General features: G+C 42.6%; 1 long non-coding RNA gene across 1 annotated transcript; it reads right to left on the bottom strand.

Annotated features, from left to right (window-relative positions):
- Nucleotides 1-1906: 1906 nt before the first annotated feature.
- LOC139052641 (uncharacterized) lies at nucleotides 1907-17242 on the bottom strand. Its single transcript, XR_011510006.1, has 4 exons — nucleotides 17175-17242; nucleotides 15677-15785; nucleotides 7413-7471; nucleotides 1907-2891 (listed from the first exon to the last, which is right to left on the bottom strand). It is a non-coding gene; the product is annotated as an uncharacterized lncRNA (long non-coding RNA).
- Nucleotides 17243-17396: the final 154 nt, after the last annotated feature.

Raw genomic sequence — 17396 nt, 5'->3', positions numbered from 1 at the left:
TATAAAGGAGGTGTGTGGGATTATGTCAGCAAAACAGTTGTTGCCAACTCCACTCTTTTTTCAAGCTACACACTTAGTCTCGTTTCTTTTGTGTCACACCTCGTATGACACGAAATAGAGTTTTATGACCCCAAGATATAGTGTTATTTAGGACAAAAGACTAGTATGAAGCGATGGAATTGTATAAAGCATTTAATATTCAGCAACGCTCCTCCTTGCGCAAACTGGAACCAGTGCGGCACAAACACAACCGGCGCAGTTTCCAGTGCGAACCAGCGAACTGCAGCCAGAACCAGCACCTGTACAGAACAAACCAGTGTGTCCCAGCTTCATGGCAGTGGAACCAGCGTCTCGTCCAGTGTGACCCTACTCTTATCCAGTGTTCTCACTGGTGTTCCAGTGAGTCCCAGCAAGCACAAGCGTCCTCAGTGCGATTCAGTGTCAAAAACAAAAACGGAAAAACGCGCTGGTTTCACACTGGAGGGCACTGGAAGACGCTGGTTTTCGCAATAGGGATACCTATCTTTACAAGTTTATGCGGGCGATAAAACTACTATGCTTACTTTTTTATAGCAGTCCACTAATTTGCCGTCGCAATCAATGCTTCGCTTTTCGGGCGAAACTGCTACTTTTTTTTATCGAATAGCACCGTGAACAAGCTGTGGCCCACTCTACACTGTAAAAAAAATTTCTTCAGTTTACGGTCAAAGTTGCAGGTAAAACGTTGCCGGACACTTTTCCGTTAATGAAAAACGGTGTTTCCGTAAAACGGACAGGCCGTAAAAATTATTTCCGTTAAATGGAAAATGGTGTTTCCGTAAAACGGACAGGCCGTAAAAATGTTTCCGTTAAATGGAAAACGGTGTTTCCGTAGAACGGACAGGCCGTAAAAATTATTTCCGTTAAATGGAAAACAGTGAGCTCCGTAGTTGTGATCACAGAATTGACCGTATTTTGCAAATAAGAAAAACGGTGAGTTCCGTAAAACGGAAATGCTGTAAATTGAGCCCCGTACTTGTGATTATAGTACATGACCGTACTTTGGTAATGAAGAAACGGGGACTGGAATGCTTGTGTTCTCGAGCCAAATTGTTTCGTTCATTGGAATAAGTTATTTTCGGCAATGAACCACCCAAGTCGTACATTACAACGTGGATAACTTGCAACATCATTTAAGATATAGCTGGAAATGGGGCAGAAATCATAGCACACAGGAAATACACCACACAGAATGTGCTGTGTTTGCATGTTTCCTCCTAGTGTCATTGTTTTCTACGCCGCTTATTCTTCGTGTCAGTGTTGTCATGTTGCACTTGGGTTCTACACCCAACATGTACACAGCATACACACAGATTTGTGTTCGAGAAACAACAAGCCACTTGAATCTGAAAAAACCTGTGTTTATTCTGCTTTACTGAAAAAAGCAGGGTGAGACCGGGCTAGTTGGTATTCTATGCTGAAGTGACCAGCGCAAGAGTGAACGCGGGACACTAAAAAGGTGACAAGAACAGGTGCGAACTTCCAATTGGTGTTTATTACGAAAAGGCATGTATATATACTCTTGTGCACTTGATCCTAATCAGTTACAAGAGCCCACTAAGGCTGCCCCACATCCTAAGGCGGCCTCCCACATACAGACCCCAGGTATGCAAATTCTTTAATGTCAACGCTAGGGATAATTTGCTAATGCAGTTGCCTTATGCGTTATCTGCCCCCTCAATGATGGGCCTAGTGCTTTCTTGTGCAAATTGCTTGCTATTATTTCTGTTTTTTCAGAGTGCATGACATTTGCATTGGGAGTTGTGGATTCCAAGGAAATCCTCTCTCCCTTTTGTACTTTTGTGTTATGTTCCTGTAGTCTCATATTTAGGCACCTTCCCGTTTGTCCCACGTAACGCTGCCCACAGAAAAGAGGTGTGCTATTCACTGCTCCCCCTGAGCATTTCGACGAAACCTTTTCTGTGAGCAATGTTGCATGAAATTGATTGTCTGCTGACAGGGCTGGTTTTGGCACATAACTGAGATAACTTGTTGGGTGCGAGAAAAACGACCGAAACTCCCGCCCTTTCGCCTATTTTCTTTAGTTTATGCAAGATAACGTGAATGTATGGGATGACTGCTAGATTCCTGCGAACAGTATCACATAGGTGTAACTAAAGAAAATAGGCCAAAGGACTGCAGTCTTGGTCATTTCTTCCGCGCCCCGCAAGCTATCTAAGTTATGTGCCAAAACCAGCCCTGTCAGCAGACAATCAAAATCATGCAACATTGTGCAGAGAAAGGGTTTCATCAAATGCTCAAGAGGAATAGTGTATAGCATACCTCTTTCCTGCGGGCAGCGTTACGTGGGACAAATGGGAAGTTCCCTAAACTTGAGACTACAGGAACATAATCGGAAAGTACAAAAAGGGAAAGAAGGTTTCTTTGGAATCCATTGCTCCCAATGCAAATGTCATCGGCTGTTTGAAAAAACAGAAATAATAGCAAGCAGTGTGAAAGAAAACACTAGACTCATCATTGAGGCAGCGGCTATTGTAGAATGCAACTGCGTTAGCAAGCCATCCCTATAGCACTGACTGTTAAAGAATTTGATTATCTGGGGTCTGTATGCAGGAAGCCGCCTTAGGCCTTGGTGCGCTCGTTTATTTGTGATGGCCATGTTGACTTGCACGATTGTAACAGATTATGATCAAGTGTGCAAGAGTACATATACATACCTTTTTGTAATGAACACCGGTTGGAAGTTTACGTCTGTCCTTGTCGCCTTTTTAGTGTCCAGTGTCCACTCTTGTGCAAGTCCTCTCCGCATGGACACTAGAAATTAGCTGACTGGAGGAAGGATTGGTTGAGACTTGGAATGACTGGCTGCTTGCAGAGGCTTTCGGCTTTGCCTGGAAAGAAAGAAACACCAATCAATTAAGGCTGTTCAATTATTTACTATCATCATCACTATTGTTTTTCAGATAAACAATGATTTCGTATTCACAACTGTCACTACAAGTGCTCTTGTCAAAAGAAATGGTTCAGACTCAGCCATGTTGGTATATATTCATTCGTAGCCTTATAGCATAAAAAGCTTCAGATAGAAAGGACCCAAGTCAATTGATGGTTTGCTTGGATGTCACGTGCACATTATGACATTCGGAGATTACATCTCCCATATTTAGGTAGAGCTGCCATGGCCACATACTGCAGACCATAGCTTTCAACTTTCACTGCTCCATTGCTCCATTAAACAACCTTGCAGATTTTACTGTTTCCCAAAACAATGAAGTACTCTTGAAACAAGCGCAAACCATGCATGTTGTTTACTTCCGACCCAGAACAAGCAAGCCAAAGATATTGTCCAGCTGATAGGCTGGTAGAATAGCAACAATAGCAACAATACAAAAAAACCATGCTTGCACCACAACTGTGTCACAACAGCTGTCAGCCCCTTTCGGATATGGTTTGTGTCACGGAATAAGTATCAATGTGTAATATTCTTTTTACTCAAGCAGTGAAAATTGAAAGTTACGGTCATGAATGCATCAACATACCCTTCCCATCTTCATAAAAAGTTATAATATTGCACTGTGTTCACCGAAAAATTTGCCCTTTTTGTAACGAAGCCTGCAATTATGCCTGGACCCCATACATGGCTCTGACAGGCAGTACTGTTTATTCTGTCCGTTTCTTGACTTGCAATCCCATAACGAAACAAATAATGCAACATATTTTTCCAGATTGCATTGCTTCATGTGAATGTGCTTAATTTGGGAAATTTCTGAAATGAATCAAGCCTCTCCTAAAAAAATTTAAAGTAGAGTAATTCATTAACGTGCCTAAACATGAGCACTTCCCGTGGATTTTGAGAGCCAATGAGGACAGAGCTATTTGCTCAAATTTCTACGACTCATGGCAACAGGATGGCCAAATTCCGTGCTATTAGTAAATGCAAAGAAAAAAAACTTTGGTAAATTTATGCAATGTTTCTTTCCAAAATTTTTCTTCTTTATACCATAGTGGGGATACTCTGTGATAATTAGTTGGAATTAATGCTATTGGCCTGCAGTCTGGTACAAAATATTTTTAAAACCGCAGCGACAACACTATTTCCTTAAGGATCTATTAAAAATGCAGATTCGGTAAAATCCAGGGAAAATGCTTTTAACTAAACAGGTAATTCTATATTGTTTTTTGCAGAGACCCCTTTTTTTTCTTGGAAAACTTAGGTTATTTTTATTGTCGCCAGGCTCGGGCAGCAAAATAAATTTTTAAATCAAAATTAAAAGTGATCGCCAGGCATGTCCAGTTGAATTTATCTGAACATGCCCTACTGTCCGCAGTACACATGTTGCCACTTTAAAGGCCCGCAAGAAGGCACCGGTTATATTTTCTAGGGCAAGAAGGCAATGAAGTATGTTACTTAAGGCAATTAGTCACAGGAGTCCTGGATCAGTAGAAAAAAATTTAAAGACTATAAATTGTTTAGAAGACTTAAGTCACATAAAGGTACCATCATTTCATTGTGCTAAAACTAACCTAAGAGACTGAAACCTGACATGATAAAAATGGAGCTTGAGAATGAAGGCTTGCTCAACAAGCAACAGAACGACAAAAAATGATGCATGATAAATTTTAAAAAACGCGCTGATGAGGACGGTAAAGAACTAGGCACCATGACGAAATTTGTAAATATGCAAGCATAGGATGGAGTCAGTTGGCGCAAGCCATATATATTTACAGATTACTAGGAAAGGCCTTCGTCCCGCAGTGGACATAATGTATGTGAGAGCACTGTGCCCCTTCGATTATGCAGTCCCAGACTGTCCGCAAACCACCTGCGGCTTCTGGTCTGGCTTGCATTGACAGAAGGGCACATCACAGTCATGTGATCCCGCTGCCTGGGACTGTCCAAGGTTTTTTTTGAAAGCACCGTGATTGGAAGTCGCTCTCCTGGCTGCTGTTGTCTGCTATTAGCTACTTAAATTATGGGGTTTTACGTGCCAAATCCACTTTATGATTACGAGGCAAGCCGTAGTAGAGGACTCCGGAAATTTCGACCACCTGGGGTTCGTTAATGTGCACCTAGATCTAAGTACATGGGTGTTTTCATATTTTGCCCCCATTGATATGCGGCCACCGTGGACGGGATTCAATCCCGTGACCTCGTGCTTTTAGCTACTTGTAGATAGCGCCCTACCCAGCAAATTCAGTAGCGTGGTCATCAAAATGGTGCAGTCTCAGAGGCCATGCCGCCGACACAACCATAAAGCTTGCATAATGGAATCGCAGCCTGAGCACATTGAACATGTCAACAAAGCTCAGTTTACATCGTGCTCTCGCTCTTCGGGCCCCTTAACCGCTGTATTCAAGCCAGCTCATTCATTTCCTGTAAAATTTAAGCGTCATTGCCACACAAAAATAAGCAAAAACACGGTTGTGCCACATCACTGTTCACCCACAAAGCACAGGCCGATATTCTCTAAGCTCGTGAAACCGTCTACTAAAGGCCTGACGTGTGTCTAGGACAAAGCGCGTCTACACTGTCTACTAATCCTGCACATCCAAAAGCAAAATTTCGAATTTGGGTAACAGAAGGAATCGGCACACATGTCAACGGCAATTGGTGAAGCTCTGATTATACAGGTTGTCCCATGTAACTTGAGCCAAACAATAAAAATATGCAAATGTGACGTAGCTCGACAGAACCAAGGTAACATTGTTTGCTGTAACTTGGAGATACTTAGATATTTTTTCATTCCACCACAATAAATATTTTATCTTCATTAATTAATCAACTTTTCAAATATTATAATTAGATTAGAAGTGTCCATGAGAAAATTGTAAAGCAACATGAAAAGCTCCCCATACAGCTTTCTGTTGTCCGAAACATGCTGCGTAGAAGTGTTTTTTCGAGAAAGAAACTTGCGAATACACGCAAAGTGCTGCAAATGTGTGTATTTAGTGTGTATTTGCAATTACACGCAAAGTGCTGCGAATGTGTGTATTTAGTGTGTATTTGCAATTTAGTGTGTATTTGCAGGCTTCTTTCACGCTAGGAAAAACACTTTTATGTAGCATGTATTAATCATAATATTTGAGAAGTTGATTAATTACATAATACTAATGATTTAACCTGGCAAAATAAAAAAAAATGAGTATCTCGAAGCGAGGGCAAACAACATTACCTTGGTTCTGTGCAGTTACGTGGCATTTGCATATTTTCAACGTTTGGCTCAAGTTACGTGAAACACCCTGTATGCGACGCCAGCTACCAGCATTAAATATCTACATGCAATATGATATGTTTCCTCGTCCACCAGTTTCACTCATCTGAACAGCGAAATCTACCTGTTTACTATGCATATAGCAATGAGCATGACAGATTTCACGAAACACATCAAGAAAAGCAAGCATTTGCACCTGATCACTGTGCTTTGCCCTAAAAAAACACAAGGAATAAGGTTGTAGCAATTCGACCACTCATGAAAACCTCGCATTATGGCACACAAAGCATCGGTTTAACGGAAGCAATAGCTGAGTGCATGATATTTTCTGTCTGGAACGCGCAAAGTACACATAAACACACAGCCTCTTTTAAAACATGGCGTCAAGCCCCATGCATCTTTTTAAGACAGCCGCCGTCTGGTAGCTACTTGCATATGTCTGAACAAATATCTGCTGACAGCTCCGAGAGTCCGCAGAGTCTGTGACTTCTGGTAAAACGAATGCGATACTGGCTGCCCTCGGACTGGTGGATGGGGCTTCGGAAGCTGATTGAAAAAATCGAATGCGGGACAGCAGTGCTAAGCAGTCCAGGACTGTCAAGGACTGATAATCGAAGAGGCCCACTAATGCTTTGTGTTCCTATCCTATGTAATCTCTTCATACTGATCAGCTCAAGCTGCATGGCAAAGAAGTCTCTTGTTAGTGCTGTCAAGACAAGGCTCTTGCCCAAACATTGGCTATAGAGACGACCATCGTTCGACAACTGTTGATCTGTTCATAGAAGTGAGAATTCCACGACAAACTTTTCAATGAAGTAAGCAATATGATGATGAACTTGTTTCACAAAACTTCATAAGTACACCTGACATTTGACTCACTTTTGCATGTAAGTAAATATTATGAAATTGTCGCTGTGAACAATTGTCCCCGACTGCTGTACACTTGTGATAAAAAAATTAACCGTATTTGAAAGTTTGTATAATTAGCCAGGAGAGCCGCACTTGCTGGATGGCTCATCATTTAATTTGGAAAAAAATTCAGCAGTGAGCAGCAATTGTATCACTAATGACCTTGAACATCTCTTATAATTATTAATTTGTAAACACCTGTTGTCGAACAGCCCACCTACTGAAGTTTTGAACACATTGTACACAATTATAGCACATACTACACGAAATAATATCTATAATAGACCTTACCAAATACAATATTAGTGTGGCGGCAGGTCAAATGGCTCCTTGCAATGCTTGCGTCCTTCCTGGGAGAACAAGAAACGACATTAGGCTTACACTGACAGCACCAAACCACATAATTTAAGTTGCAAACAAGTGCCCGAGAACATAGGAAGTTCTAATTAGATATGGTCAACCTGCTTAACCATGTCACAGACATTGAATGACAGAATGTACTTTTATGGAGCCTCAACTCCATGAAATACATGCTAATACAAACATGCTAGTACACAGAATCAAATTGGATGCATGAAAATTCTCAGTGAACTTTTCTTTCCTAGCAACCACAAGTTGCTCTTTGTGAAGTGCAACAAGTGAGTGTCTAACCTACACTAAGAAGGTGGAAAATTCGGGATCCTTTCTGGTGAATAACTAACCATATCTCTACGGGTACCCAGCAACACAAAGGTGAATTGTAAGTATTATATTGATTAAAGAAACAGTTCAGTGCTACCAAGCAAGTACAATAAATAAATTATTTCAAATTCATCTTCATGTCAGGCTAATCAAGTTAATTTTCTTTAGATCACATGAGAGAATGGTTCGAAAAAAATATTGGAATCTGTCAACAATGTTGAAGCAATTTTATGACGGCCTGCAGATAGCAGTTGTTGAAATAAGACCTGGGGCAGGGGGAGAAAAGACAAAGTGTGATAAAACAAAATGGGGCCTGTGCTGAGCAGCTACTAAATGCAGTTTTATTAAATTATGATGTGCAAAACAGCAGATGTAAGAGATGCGAGACCCTCAGGTGGCATTTTGCAATGTTGTTATGATAAATTGTTTCAAGGAGCATGACTCCTTAACCCTTCGAGGGTCAATGACGTAAATATACCGCACCGCGAAGTACAAAAATGGTCAATGCCGTATATTTACGGCGCTGTCTGTAGGTTTAAAAAGCGCGACAATTTCCTAACCTTTTCTTTTCTGTCATGTGCTGCCATTATGTGGAAATACAGGGAATTTCTTTAGCACGCCTCGCTCTCTCAGTTTTCGTTGCATGGTTTGTTTTAGAGCTAGTTTGCTCCTGCGCGTCTATGTACTACCGCTAGCGCATTGGCACGCGCGCGGGCGGGTGGCGGTTTGGGTTTTGTTTTCGCAGGCCGTTTCGGCTTCTTGCGCTTGCAAAACTGATAACTATCTCGTTACTCGCTGAAAAGGCTACTGCTTGTTTCTCGCTCATTTAGTGCTTGCAGGGGTGCGCATAGGAAGGTTGCTGCCGTGCATGCGCTTCTGTTGCTCCTTTTCTTTTTTTTTTAGACTCGCGAAAACTAATTGCATCTGGTTGGCGATAAGATGAAGATTAGTGGAAGTTTGTCACACGTTTTGATTTTTTGATGGGCACACAACCGCACAGTTTTCTTGAGTGCGTGCACCTACACAGTTCGATTACGCTATGGATATACTATCATAAGCAATATGAAAGGGAACACAAGAACGCATGGCAAACAGCCTTGAAACAGACTCGGAGCAATACACAGATGGCACTGTGAAAAACGAAGGGGGTAAGGAGAGCGCTCTTCCACTAACTGTTGGCACTCCCACCACGCTGGCATTTCTACAAAGGAGCAGCTTACGTCATGGATCGTCCAACAGCCGATAAGACGGTGATCGTCGCCAGTGACCTACACCGTTTCACTTTCTTTTCTTTCATTCTCTTTTTTTGTTCGTGCAACCGCTTGATAGTACCCCGAGAAGTTTGCCCTGTATTTCAAACCAATTCTTTATTTGAATCGACGCACTCGGTTGTCAGTGGCACCTTGAACAGCGGCGACGCTCGAACCAATGACGACAGAGGAATAGAATAAAGAAAAATTTTAAAAAGAAGAACATTGACAAACTGTCTCTCATGCGACTGTTGCACGAAGTTCGTTCAGAAAAAATTCACGTCGCACACTGCAGTGGCCCACACAGAGCAGTCAACTCCGAATTTGTAGCCTCAAGATGCCTCGAGTGCCTCTTAAAGAGCGGGAAGATATAATAGAAATGTCTAAAAGAGGTTATACGCAGCGCAATATTGCTCTCGTGACAAGCCGCCCATTGAAAACGGTCAACCGGATTATCCAGGCTTACCGAGACGAAGGACGCATAAACGATGCACCGCACTGCACACGACCTCGATCAACAACGAACGACCAAGACCTTTGCATCGTGGCTGCCATCAGCGACAAGCCATTTCAAAGTGCAAAAGACGTTCGAGGTGCTCTTGGCTTGAACAACTTGAGCGACAGCACGGTACGACAAAGGCTTAGAGAAGCAGGACTGCAAAGTCACATCGCCGCAGAGAAACCTCTGCTCACCGCAGCCAACAAAGCGGCTCGCCTGAGGTTCGCTATGAACACCGCAGCTGGAGTGAGAGTAAGTAGAAGTATGTAGTTTTCTCTGATGAGTTCACATTCTCGAGCCGCTGGGACCAACGAAAGAGAGTGTGGTGGACCGCTAACACATGCTTTAGTCTGCAGAATATCCAGGAGGTGGCCGCCAGTGGACACGTGTCTGTGAACGTCTGGGGGGCGATTTCCCACGCAGGCCTAGGCCCACTGGTGAGAATTGATGGGAGGTTCACCAGTGCTGCGTATTGCACTCTGCTCGAGCACCAGATGATCCCCTATGTGTTGAACAGGCCGCACCCGGATGGGTGTTATTTTTTCCAGCAGGACTTGTCTCCCGTTCACACATCGAAGGACGTGGCGCGCCTTTTGGAAGAGCGAGGGGTAATGCAACTTCAGTGGTGTGCGAAGGGTGCCGACATGAACATTATAGAGCACGTTTGGGGCCGTATGAAAGTGAACCTTTCGAAGAGCTCACTAGAACTGGCGAACTCCGACCAACTATGGGAAGCAATAGAACATGAGTGGAAGCCCGCCTTCAGCGTGATACCGCATTCATCGAGGCTGTCTACGCGTCTTTGCCTCAAAGAATGGAGGCCGTCGTTAAGTTGACGGCGGCATGACGCATTATTAGGACACCAACGAACAAAGCAAAGGACGAGGATAAGCTGCAATAACGCTATTGCCTTATTTCATTTGCTTCAATATCTTTTTAATATTCAGCAAGCGCCAATAAATTTATTTTGAACTCCCCCTAAAGACAATTTTTTCCCGGTTTAGAAGATTTACCACAAATCAATATAGAAGTCCGGAACAGTGCTATCTTTTGTAATGATTCGACGCAAAAGGTTACCAGTGACGCAATATCGAACAGTGTTATCACTGTCTGCTGGCGATGTGAAATTCCGCACTTTGCAGACGCATGGCGGGAGTGTGAACAATTGTTACAACAGCGTCCCCCTTTCCACTTTGTTTCTGATGGTGGCCGCTGCGTATCACCCATATAGCTGGGTCTGAGGGTGTTTTCTACGTGTTCCTGTGTTCCCTTAGATATTGCTCATAATAGTATGTATTAGTGTAAGAGCAGGAACATTTGAGTCTTGCAAAGTATTCTCATGTGCACATTTTCAAAGCCTTGAACTATAACAATGTAACAAATTTTTTACTCTTATAGGTTTATTTCCTTTTTTATTATTGTTATTCATGAATAAAGAGTACATATAGTATACCAACGCAAAATAATTTTTTTCTGGCTTTACGGAAACCCTAGAAAAATTACGGTAAATTTTTTTCGAAATAAGTCCCTAAGAATTGGAATCTGCAATAAAAAAAAATCGGCCCTGGGCGGTCGAATATGGCGAAAAAGATCGACCCTCAAAGGGTTAATTATATTCATGTAATCTTTAGAAACGGATGGCATAAAGGACATATACTTGTTGACAGTTTCATGCGAGTCATGAACGCGATGCACGCGGGAGTTAAGCATCTTTAAAAAATGCTCTAGAAACTTGCAAAAAGCAAGTTTCTATAACCTCTCACAACACCGAGCTTCACCTTCAAGTGTTGTAACATTTCCTTGCAACGTGCAGCACTGTTTTCACAGACATAGTTTGAATCACTGTGTCACAAGCTCTGGAAACAAAAGTGCATACGTAAGTGCTAAACAAGCACATATGATGCCCTACCCCTACCCCTACTGCACAGACACATTTATCTACACCAACACATGTAGATGGATTATGTCATCCATTTGGTAGCTTCTGATCATGTTCCAAAGCATGAATCTCATAACTGCAAATTCTATAAGAATGTGACACCGACTGATTACTTGGGGACAACATGAAAAGACAGTAGGCCAAACAACACGAGTGCAGGCTAAGACTTTTGGTTAATTGCGCGCGCGCGTGCTCACACACACACACACACACACACACACACACAAAAACAAATATTAGGCCTATTTGTCCTGCCTAGTTGCAGTTGCAGGACAGCGGGATGTTGTAAACAACCACACAGTTGAACTGCTGCATGTGCCTCTTGCTACTTTGCGTCAAGGCCTGGTCTGATTCACCTTTTTGAACACAGATTTTGAGACTATGGCTGACCTTCTGAATGTGATCTAACAGTGGTCACACCACTGTAGGCCAATGTTAGACCTAGGTATAGAAGTTCTCGACTTGTTGAGGATGCTATTTCGTGCTTCTGTGACAGAGCTTCAGTCGAACAGTGCACTGATGTGAAAGGCAGAATTCTCTCCTTAAAAGACAGGGCATAGATGCAGTGCACATGACACTCACCAAAGAAAACAATGAGGTCAAGAAATGGAAGATGACTGTCTAGTGGTAGTTTTCCAGTAGAACACGTTGTGGGGCTACTTGGTGAAGGGCTTTCAGAAGATGAAGCGCCAACAGAGACAACACTGTAAGAAAGAACAAAGACAGGACAAGGTGCTACTTGCAACTGTTTATTGAGGTCAAAAGCAGCTGAATATATAGCCATGGGGAGAAGGGGAAGAAAAAAACAGAAGCATTGCTTGTGTGAAGGTGCACGCGCGAGAACACAGAAGATGAAGGGAATCATAAGATTAGCCAAAATCTAAAACTTATCTATAAACATGCATTCATTTGTGTAAATATTCAGACACAGGCATGCTGACACAGGCATCCCCTCTATTCTTAATCTGGTTGGCCTCCAACAGTTCACGTGCCACAGTGTATTTGCTTTTAAGCACGATCGTTGTATCCTGAAGCCTTGCTTCACATACTTGCTTATTCTCATTCCTGCAGGCCTTGCAATGAAGTGGCAAGTTTGAGCCATAACTATTTTTCAGCGAAAGCTTGTGCTCCCACAGGTGTTCGCTGATACATGAGCCAGTTTGTCCGATATACTCTTTCCCACACTTCCACGGTATACGACCGCTTCTTCACACTTCACAAAAGGATTTGTATGTTTAATAGAACACTCTACTTTTAGAGTCATGAGATCCAATCAGGAGGCACGAAGTAGCAAGCTTTCGGGGCGCAGCAAAAAGTACAGGAATTTTATATTTAGCGGCGACATGTTTAAGATTACGCGCCACTTCGTGAGAATACGGTATCGCCACTGGATAAGGCAGAAATTCCTTGTGGGCATGAGGTCGGTATACCGACCCTGCAATTAATTGTTGCAGTATAAGTCTATGCACTCCAAGACTGTTAAACGTGCGATTGCCACTATGTGCCTTGAATTTACCCTTAAAAAATTGTGCTGTCATAAGGCACACAAAACCTTTGACGAACAGATTTTGAAGTTGAAGAAAGCTGCCTTTCCTTGTTTGGTTTTGAGCAAAGTTTCAGAGGCGTTGTTGAAAAAGGTGCAAAAAGAAAGAAACTGAAGCAGTGAAGAAGGTCAAACATTGGAAAAGAAAGCTAAACCAGTGGTGATACCGTATTCTCACAAAGCAGCGCATAATCTTAAACATGTCATCGTGAAATACAAAATTCCTGTGGTTTCTTCCGAGCCCCAAAAACTTGCTACTTTGTGCCGTCTGATTGGATATGATGACTAAGAAAGTAGAGTGTTCTAGTAAACACACAAACCCTTTTGTGAAGTACGGAGAAGGGGTCGTATACTGCATACCGCTGAAGTGTGGGAAGGAGTAAACCGGACAAACTGGCCAATGTATTAATGAACGCCTGCAGGAGCACAAGCTTTCACTCAAAAATGGTTATGGCTCAAACTTGCTGCTTCATTGCAAGGCATGTGAGAATGAGAATAAGCAAGTACGTGAAGCAAAGCTTCCTGATACAACAATCATGTTTAAAAGCAATGACACTGTGGCACGTGAACTTTTGGAGGCCAACCAGCCTAAGAAAAGAGGGGACACCTGTGTCGACACCCCGTCTCCGACTATTTACAGAAATGAACGCATGTTTTTAGATAAATTTTTGATTTTGGTTAATCTTATGATTCCCTTCATATACATTTTACATATTTTTGCACATGCGCGTTCACATAATCAGTGCGTATTTTTTTTTTCTTCTCCCTCTCTTCATGGCTATATATTCAGTGCTTTTGACCTCAATAAACAGTTGCAAGTAGCACCTTGTCCTGTCTTTGTTCTTTCTGACTGTGCTTTCTCTGTTGGCACTTCATCTATTGAAATGTAGTTTTCCCCCTTCCATGAGCTCATCTAGCACTGTAAAGAAGACAGAAAACAAATCACTCAACCCATTTAGTAGCCTTACTTCACGTCATATATGGTAAAAAGTTTCCAATGAAGCAGAATACCTTTACTACGCTGGTTCTTACAGCAGCTAGTGTTTTACGACTAGCTGACAGTGTTCTCGGCAGTGAAAAGTCGCAATTAAAGTGGTTGAGCAACTTTTTAATGTCTCCTACAAAGTGCCACGCATGTTCAAGTAAGCAATACTACTGAAAGGCAAGCTCCACTATCTGGGCCTGAAGATTTTCTGTGGTGAGCATTGAGCTGGAGCTATTCCTTGCACTCAAAGGTGTTTTTAACTTTTCTATTGGTGCACCTGAACACTGAAGCATGTTGTTTCTACAGGAACACCAGAGAGCACATTTAACCTTTGGTACCACCCCGACGTGGAGGGGAGCTTCCATAACCAAGTACAATGTTTGCTTTTAACAGTGCGTTCGCACTGCCTTTTAGCATGCATTGCCAAGAAGCATTTAATGGAGTTGAACGTAGTTGACGTCTCAGGTCAGACAACTTCGAGAAAGCCAAGGCCTATGACTGTTATGCAATCTGTACACAAAGGCAACCATCAATTCAAGCAAATTGCTCAGAGAGTTGAAACTACCTTTTTATTTTCAGTGCCAAGCAATCTGGGCATGTACAAAATGTTAACCGGACCAGGGCAACACGTGAAGTTTACATCATAAAGTATGTGCTGGAGTTGTTCATAAACAGCACCACTACGGTTGGTGCTGTTTACAATATCCCACTGTCCTGCAGCCACAATTATGTAGGACAAACCGGCCGACGACTCAAGGATTATCTTACAAAACATGCACAGACCCTTGACACAACATGGGGGAGCAACATAGCTATTGATGCTGCTTTGTGCAGTTGTACACCAAATTTTTAGCAGTGAAGCATCTTCATGACACATTTTCATAGCAGACATAACTTTCAGAATAGCTCCCATTATGCTAGCGTGCCATCACTTAACCTGCTTGGCAAATTGAAGTATTCAGATCAACCTGCCGAACGTTCTGAATTGGGCTGCTTGGTGCATGTTTAGAAGGGAACCGAACAGGGCTACAGACAGGACAAAGGGAATATGTTGCTGTGTACAACACTGTCACTTCATACTGGCAGTAGCACTGTTCGTTCCCTTTTAAATATTCATATCTTTTGGTCGCCTGACCACGCAACACAGCTGTGAGCTCAGGCTATAATTTTACATTGCCTTCTAATGTTGCACTTAATTACATCATCGCATACTCACCTGTTATAGTTAGCTCAACACTAGCTCACAGTGAGCTTATTCGTGGCTAATCTTAGTTACCATGGAGCCCATGCATGACAGTGCTAACGATCAGTGTGCAGTGTTGTTGCATACTCATTAAGCCAACACTAGACAAACAGTTATTTTATTGGTGCATGTTTTATCTGTTGCCTCAAATCTTGAACTCTGGCACTATAAGTGTTTTTTAAACACCACTCATATGTGCAACCAAGTCAGGTACGAAACAATATCCCTTTCAAGTCGACGTGCTCATACTGAACCAATTTGTTGCCACAGGAAAACAAATCATCTATTATCCTTTGAATGCATCTGCAAAAATTACTCTACTTGCATAGGCCTCGTCATTCCACCAACATTTGCAATCACTGTCTATTAAGACTGCATATGCAAGACAGATATACAATAGAATGGCACAGCTTACCAGAACAAAGAGCACTACTCGACAGACTGCTCTGGCACACTTTCTCAGGCCCACTGGCTGAGAAACTGAGCACAAACCGGCACACAGACATCCTTCAGTGGTGCAATAGCTGCAATTGAAGCAAATATTATCAGGTATTTTCAGACGGTCATCCACAGTAAAGCAAAAACATTTTCATATACAAATGCTCTTGCACATAAGCTTGTCACCGAATTACCGATTGCTGTGGTATTGTTTGGTGTCTTCAATTGTATCATTCAGCTCATTTAAAAAAAGACTTCATGAAGCACCTTCTATTCGGCAAAACAGCAGACATTTTGCTCTACATAACTCACAACATGTATTTTAGAATAATTATTGTATTGATGCCTATATGCTGAAAATTAGTCTACGCAACTAGAGACAGTCAGTATTAGAACCAGCCTTTAACATCAGTGTTGACACATCTTTTGATTTTCTTATACCAGTTTGGAACATTTGTAATTTTGGATGTCCATTACACACTTTTGGGCACCGCTATTCTGTGTCAAGGTTACGTTAAAAATTACTTATCACATGCACTTGCTTTACAATTATGGCCGCAGATGGGCAAAATTTACGTGGCAATCCACTCCCAGATTACGTTAAATGCTGACGTATTGCGTCAGAACGTTGATAGTCAGCCTGGTAGCTGTATGAAGTAAAAACAAAACAAAAACAAAAATTCGCGAGACTTCTGATGCCGATTACCAGCTAGCAAAATAATCAATTTCTTCTCCAGCGACCCTTAATGGGTATCCACGCGGACACTTTCAAGTGCGATCGCGCACGATTGCTCGGGCTCGATCCCAAAGTGTTCCAAGGCACCGTGTTACACCAGTGTTACGTAACACTGCAGATCGCACGAGGTTACGGCAGCAAGCACGCTACACCGTCCATTCATTGTGATGTAGAAGCATCGCATGCAACATGCTCTATGAGGTCTTCATACACAAGCAGTCTTTCAATTACGCATATGAACACAGCGATTATGCACGCCAAGCACACTGCGTCCTAAGCTTAAGGAAAAATAGAATTCCGCTGTGATGCAATGCGTCGCCGAATACGGCTAACATAGTGTTACACCGCGCCGTGAGAGATTGCTAAGGGGAACACTAACTGCACTTTATTTTGGAATGCCAAGAACACATCACAACACATTGCAAAACTGGAATGCCAACGTCAGTAAACCAGCTGGCACATACAGCCGATAACGAACTGCTACAGACGACATCTTCGCTGATGTTGCCTATGCGCCTCAATGTACTCTATATGCAATCAGCACAACAAATGCTACACCGTTTATCACAGTCTCGCAATGCCGCGGCTTTATCAATCCTCATGGCCAAGCGGGAATGTCGTTACAGGGCATTGACAGGGCATGCTCACACAACACAGTTGAGCCCGTCACCGGCCATCGCGGTGCATTTCGCACGCGCGACGTGCACCAACAACAAAAAAGGACACTTAAATCACTTACTTGCGTAGCAGTCCATCGTCGATTCCTTCTTATTCTTTCAGTGAAATCCCAAATGCAACAGGCATACCCACCACCGCACACCGCCATTTCCAGCCGCTGTCCACTCTATACTGTTGAGGCGGAGAAATGCAACCCGTCGAGTAGAAGCGATGAAGGGTGGTAAGCAGCGCCACCGCTGAAACCTCTTCCGTTTGTGCGTGCGTACTACGATTCGCCTATGAA

The sequence above is a fragment of the Dermacentor albipictus genome, unplaced genomic scaffold (genome assembly GCF_038994185.2).
Source record: "Dermacentor albipictus isolate Rhodes 1998 colony unplaced genomic scaffold, USDA_Dalb.pri_finalv2 scaffold_28, whole genome shotgun sequence".
In the NCBI taxonomy this organism is placed as follows: Eukaryota; Metazoa; Arthropoda; class Arachnida; order Ixodida; family Ixodidae; genus Dermacentor; species Dermacentor albipictus.
The sequence above is the reverse complement of the archived record's forward strand: the minus strand, read 5'-3'. Positions and strand labels throughout refer to the sequence as shown.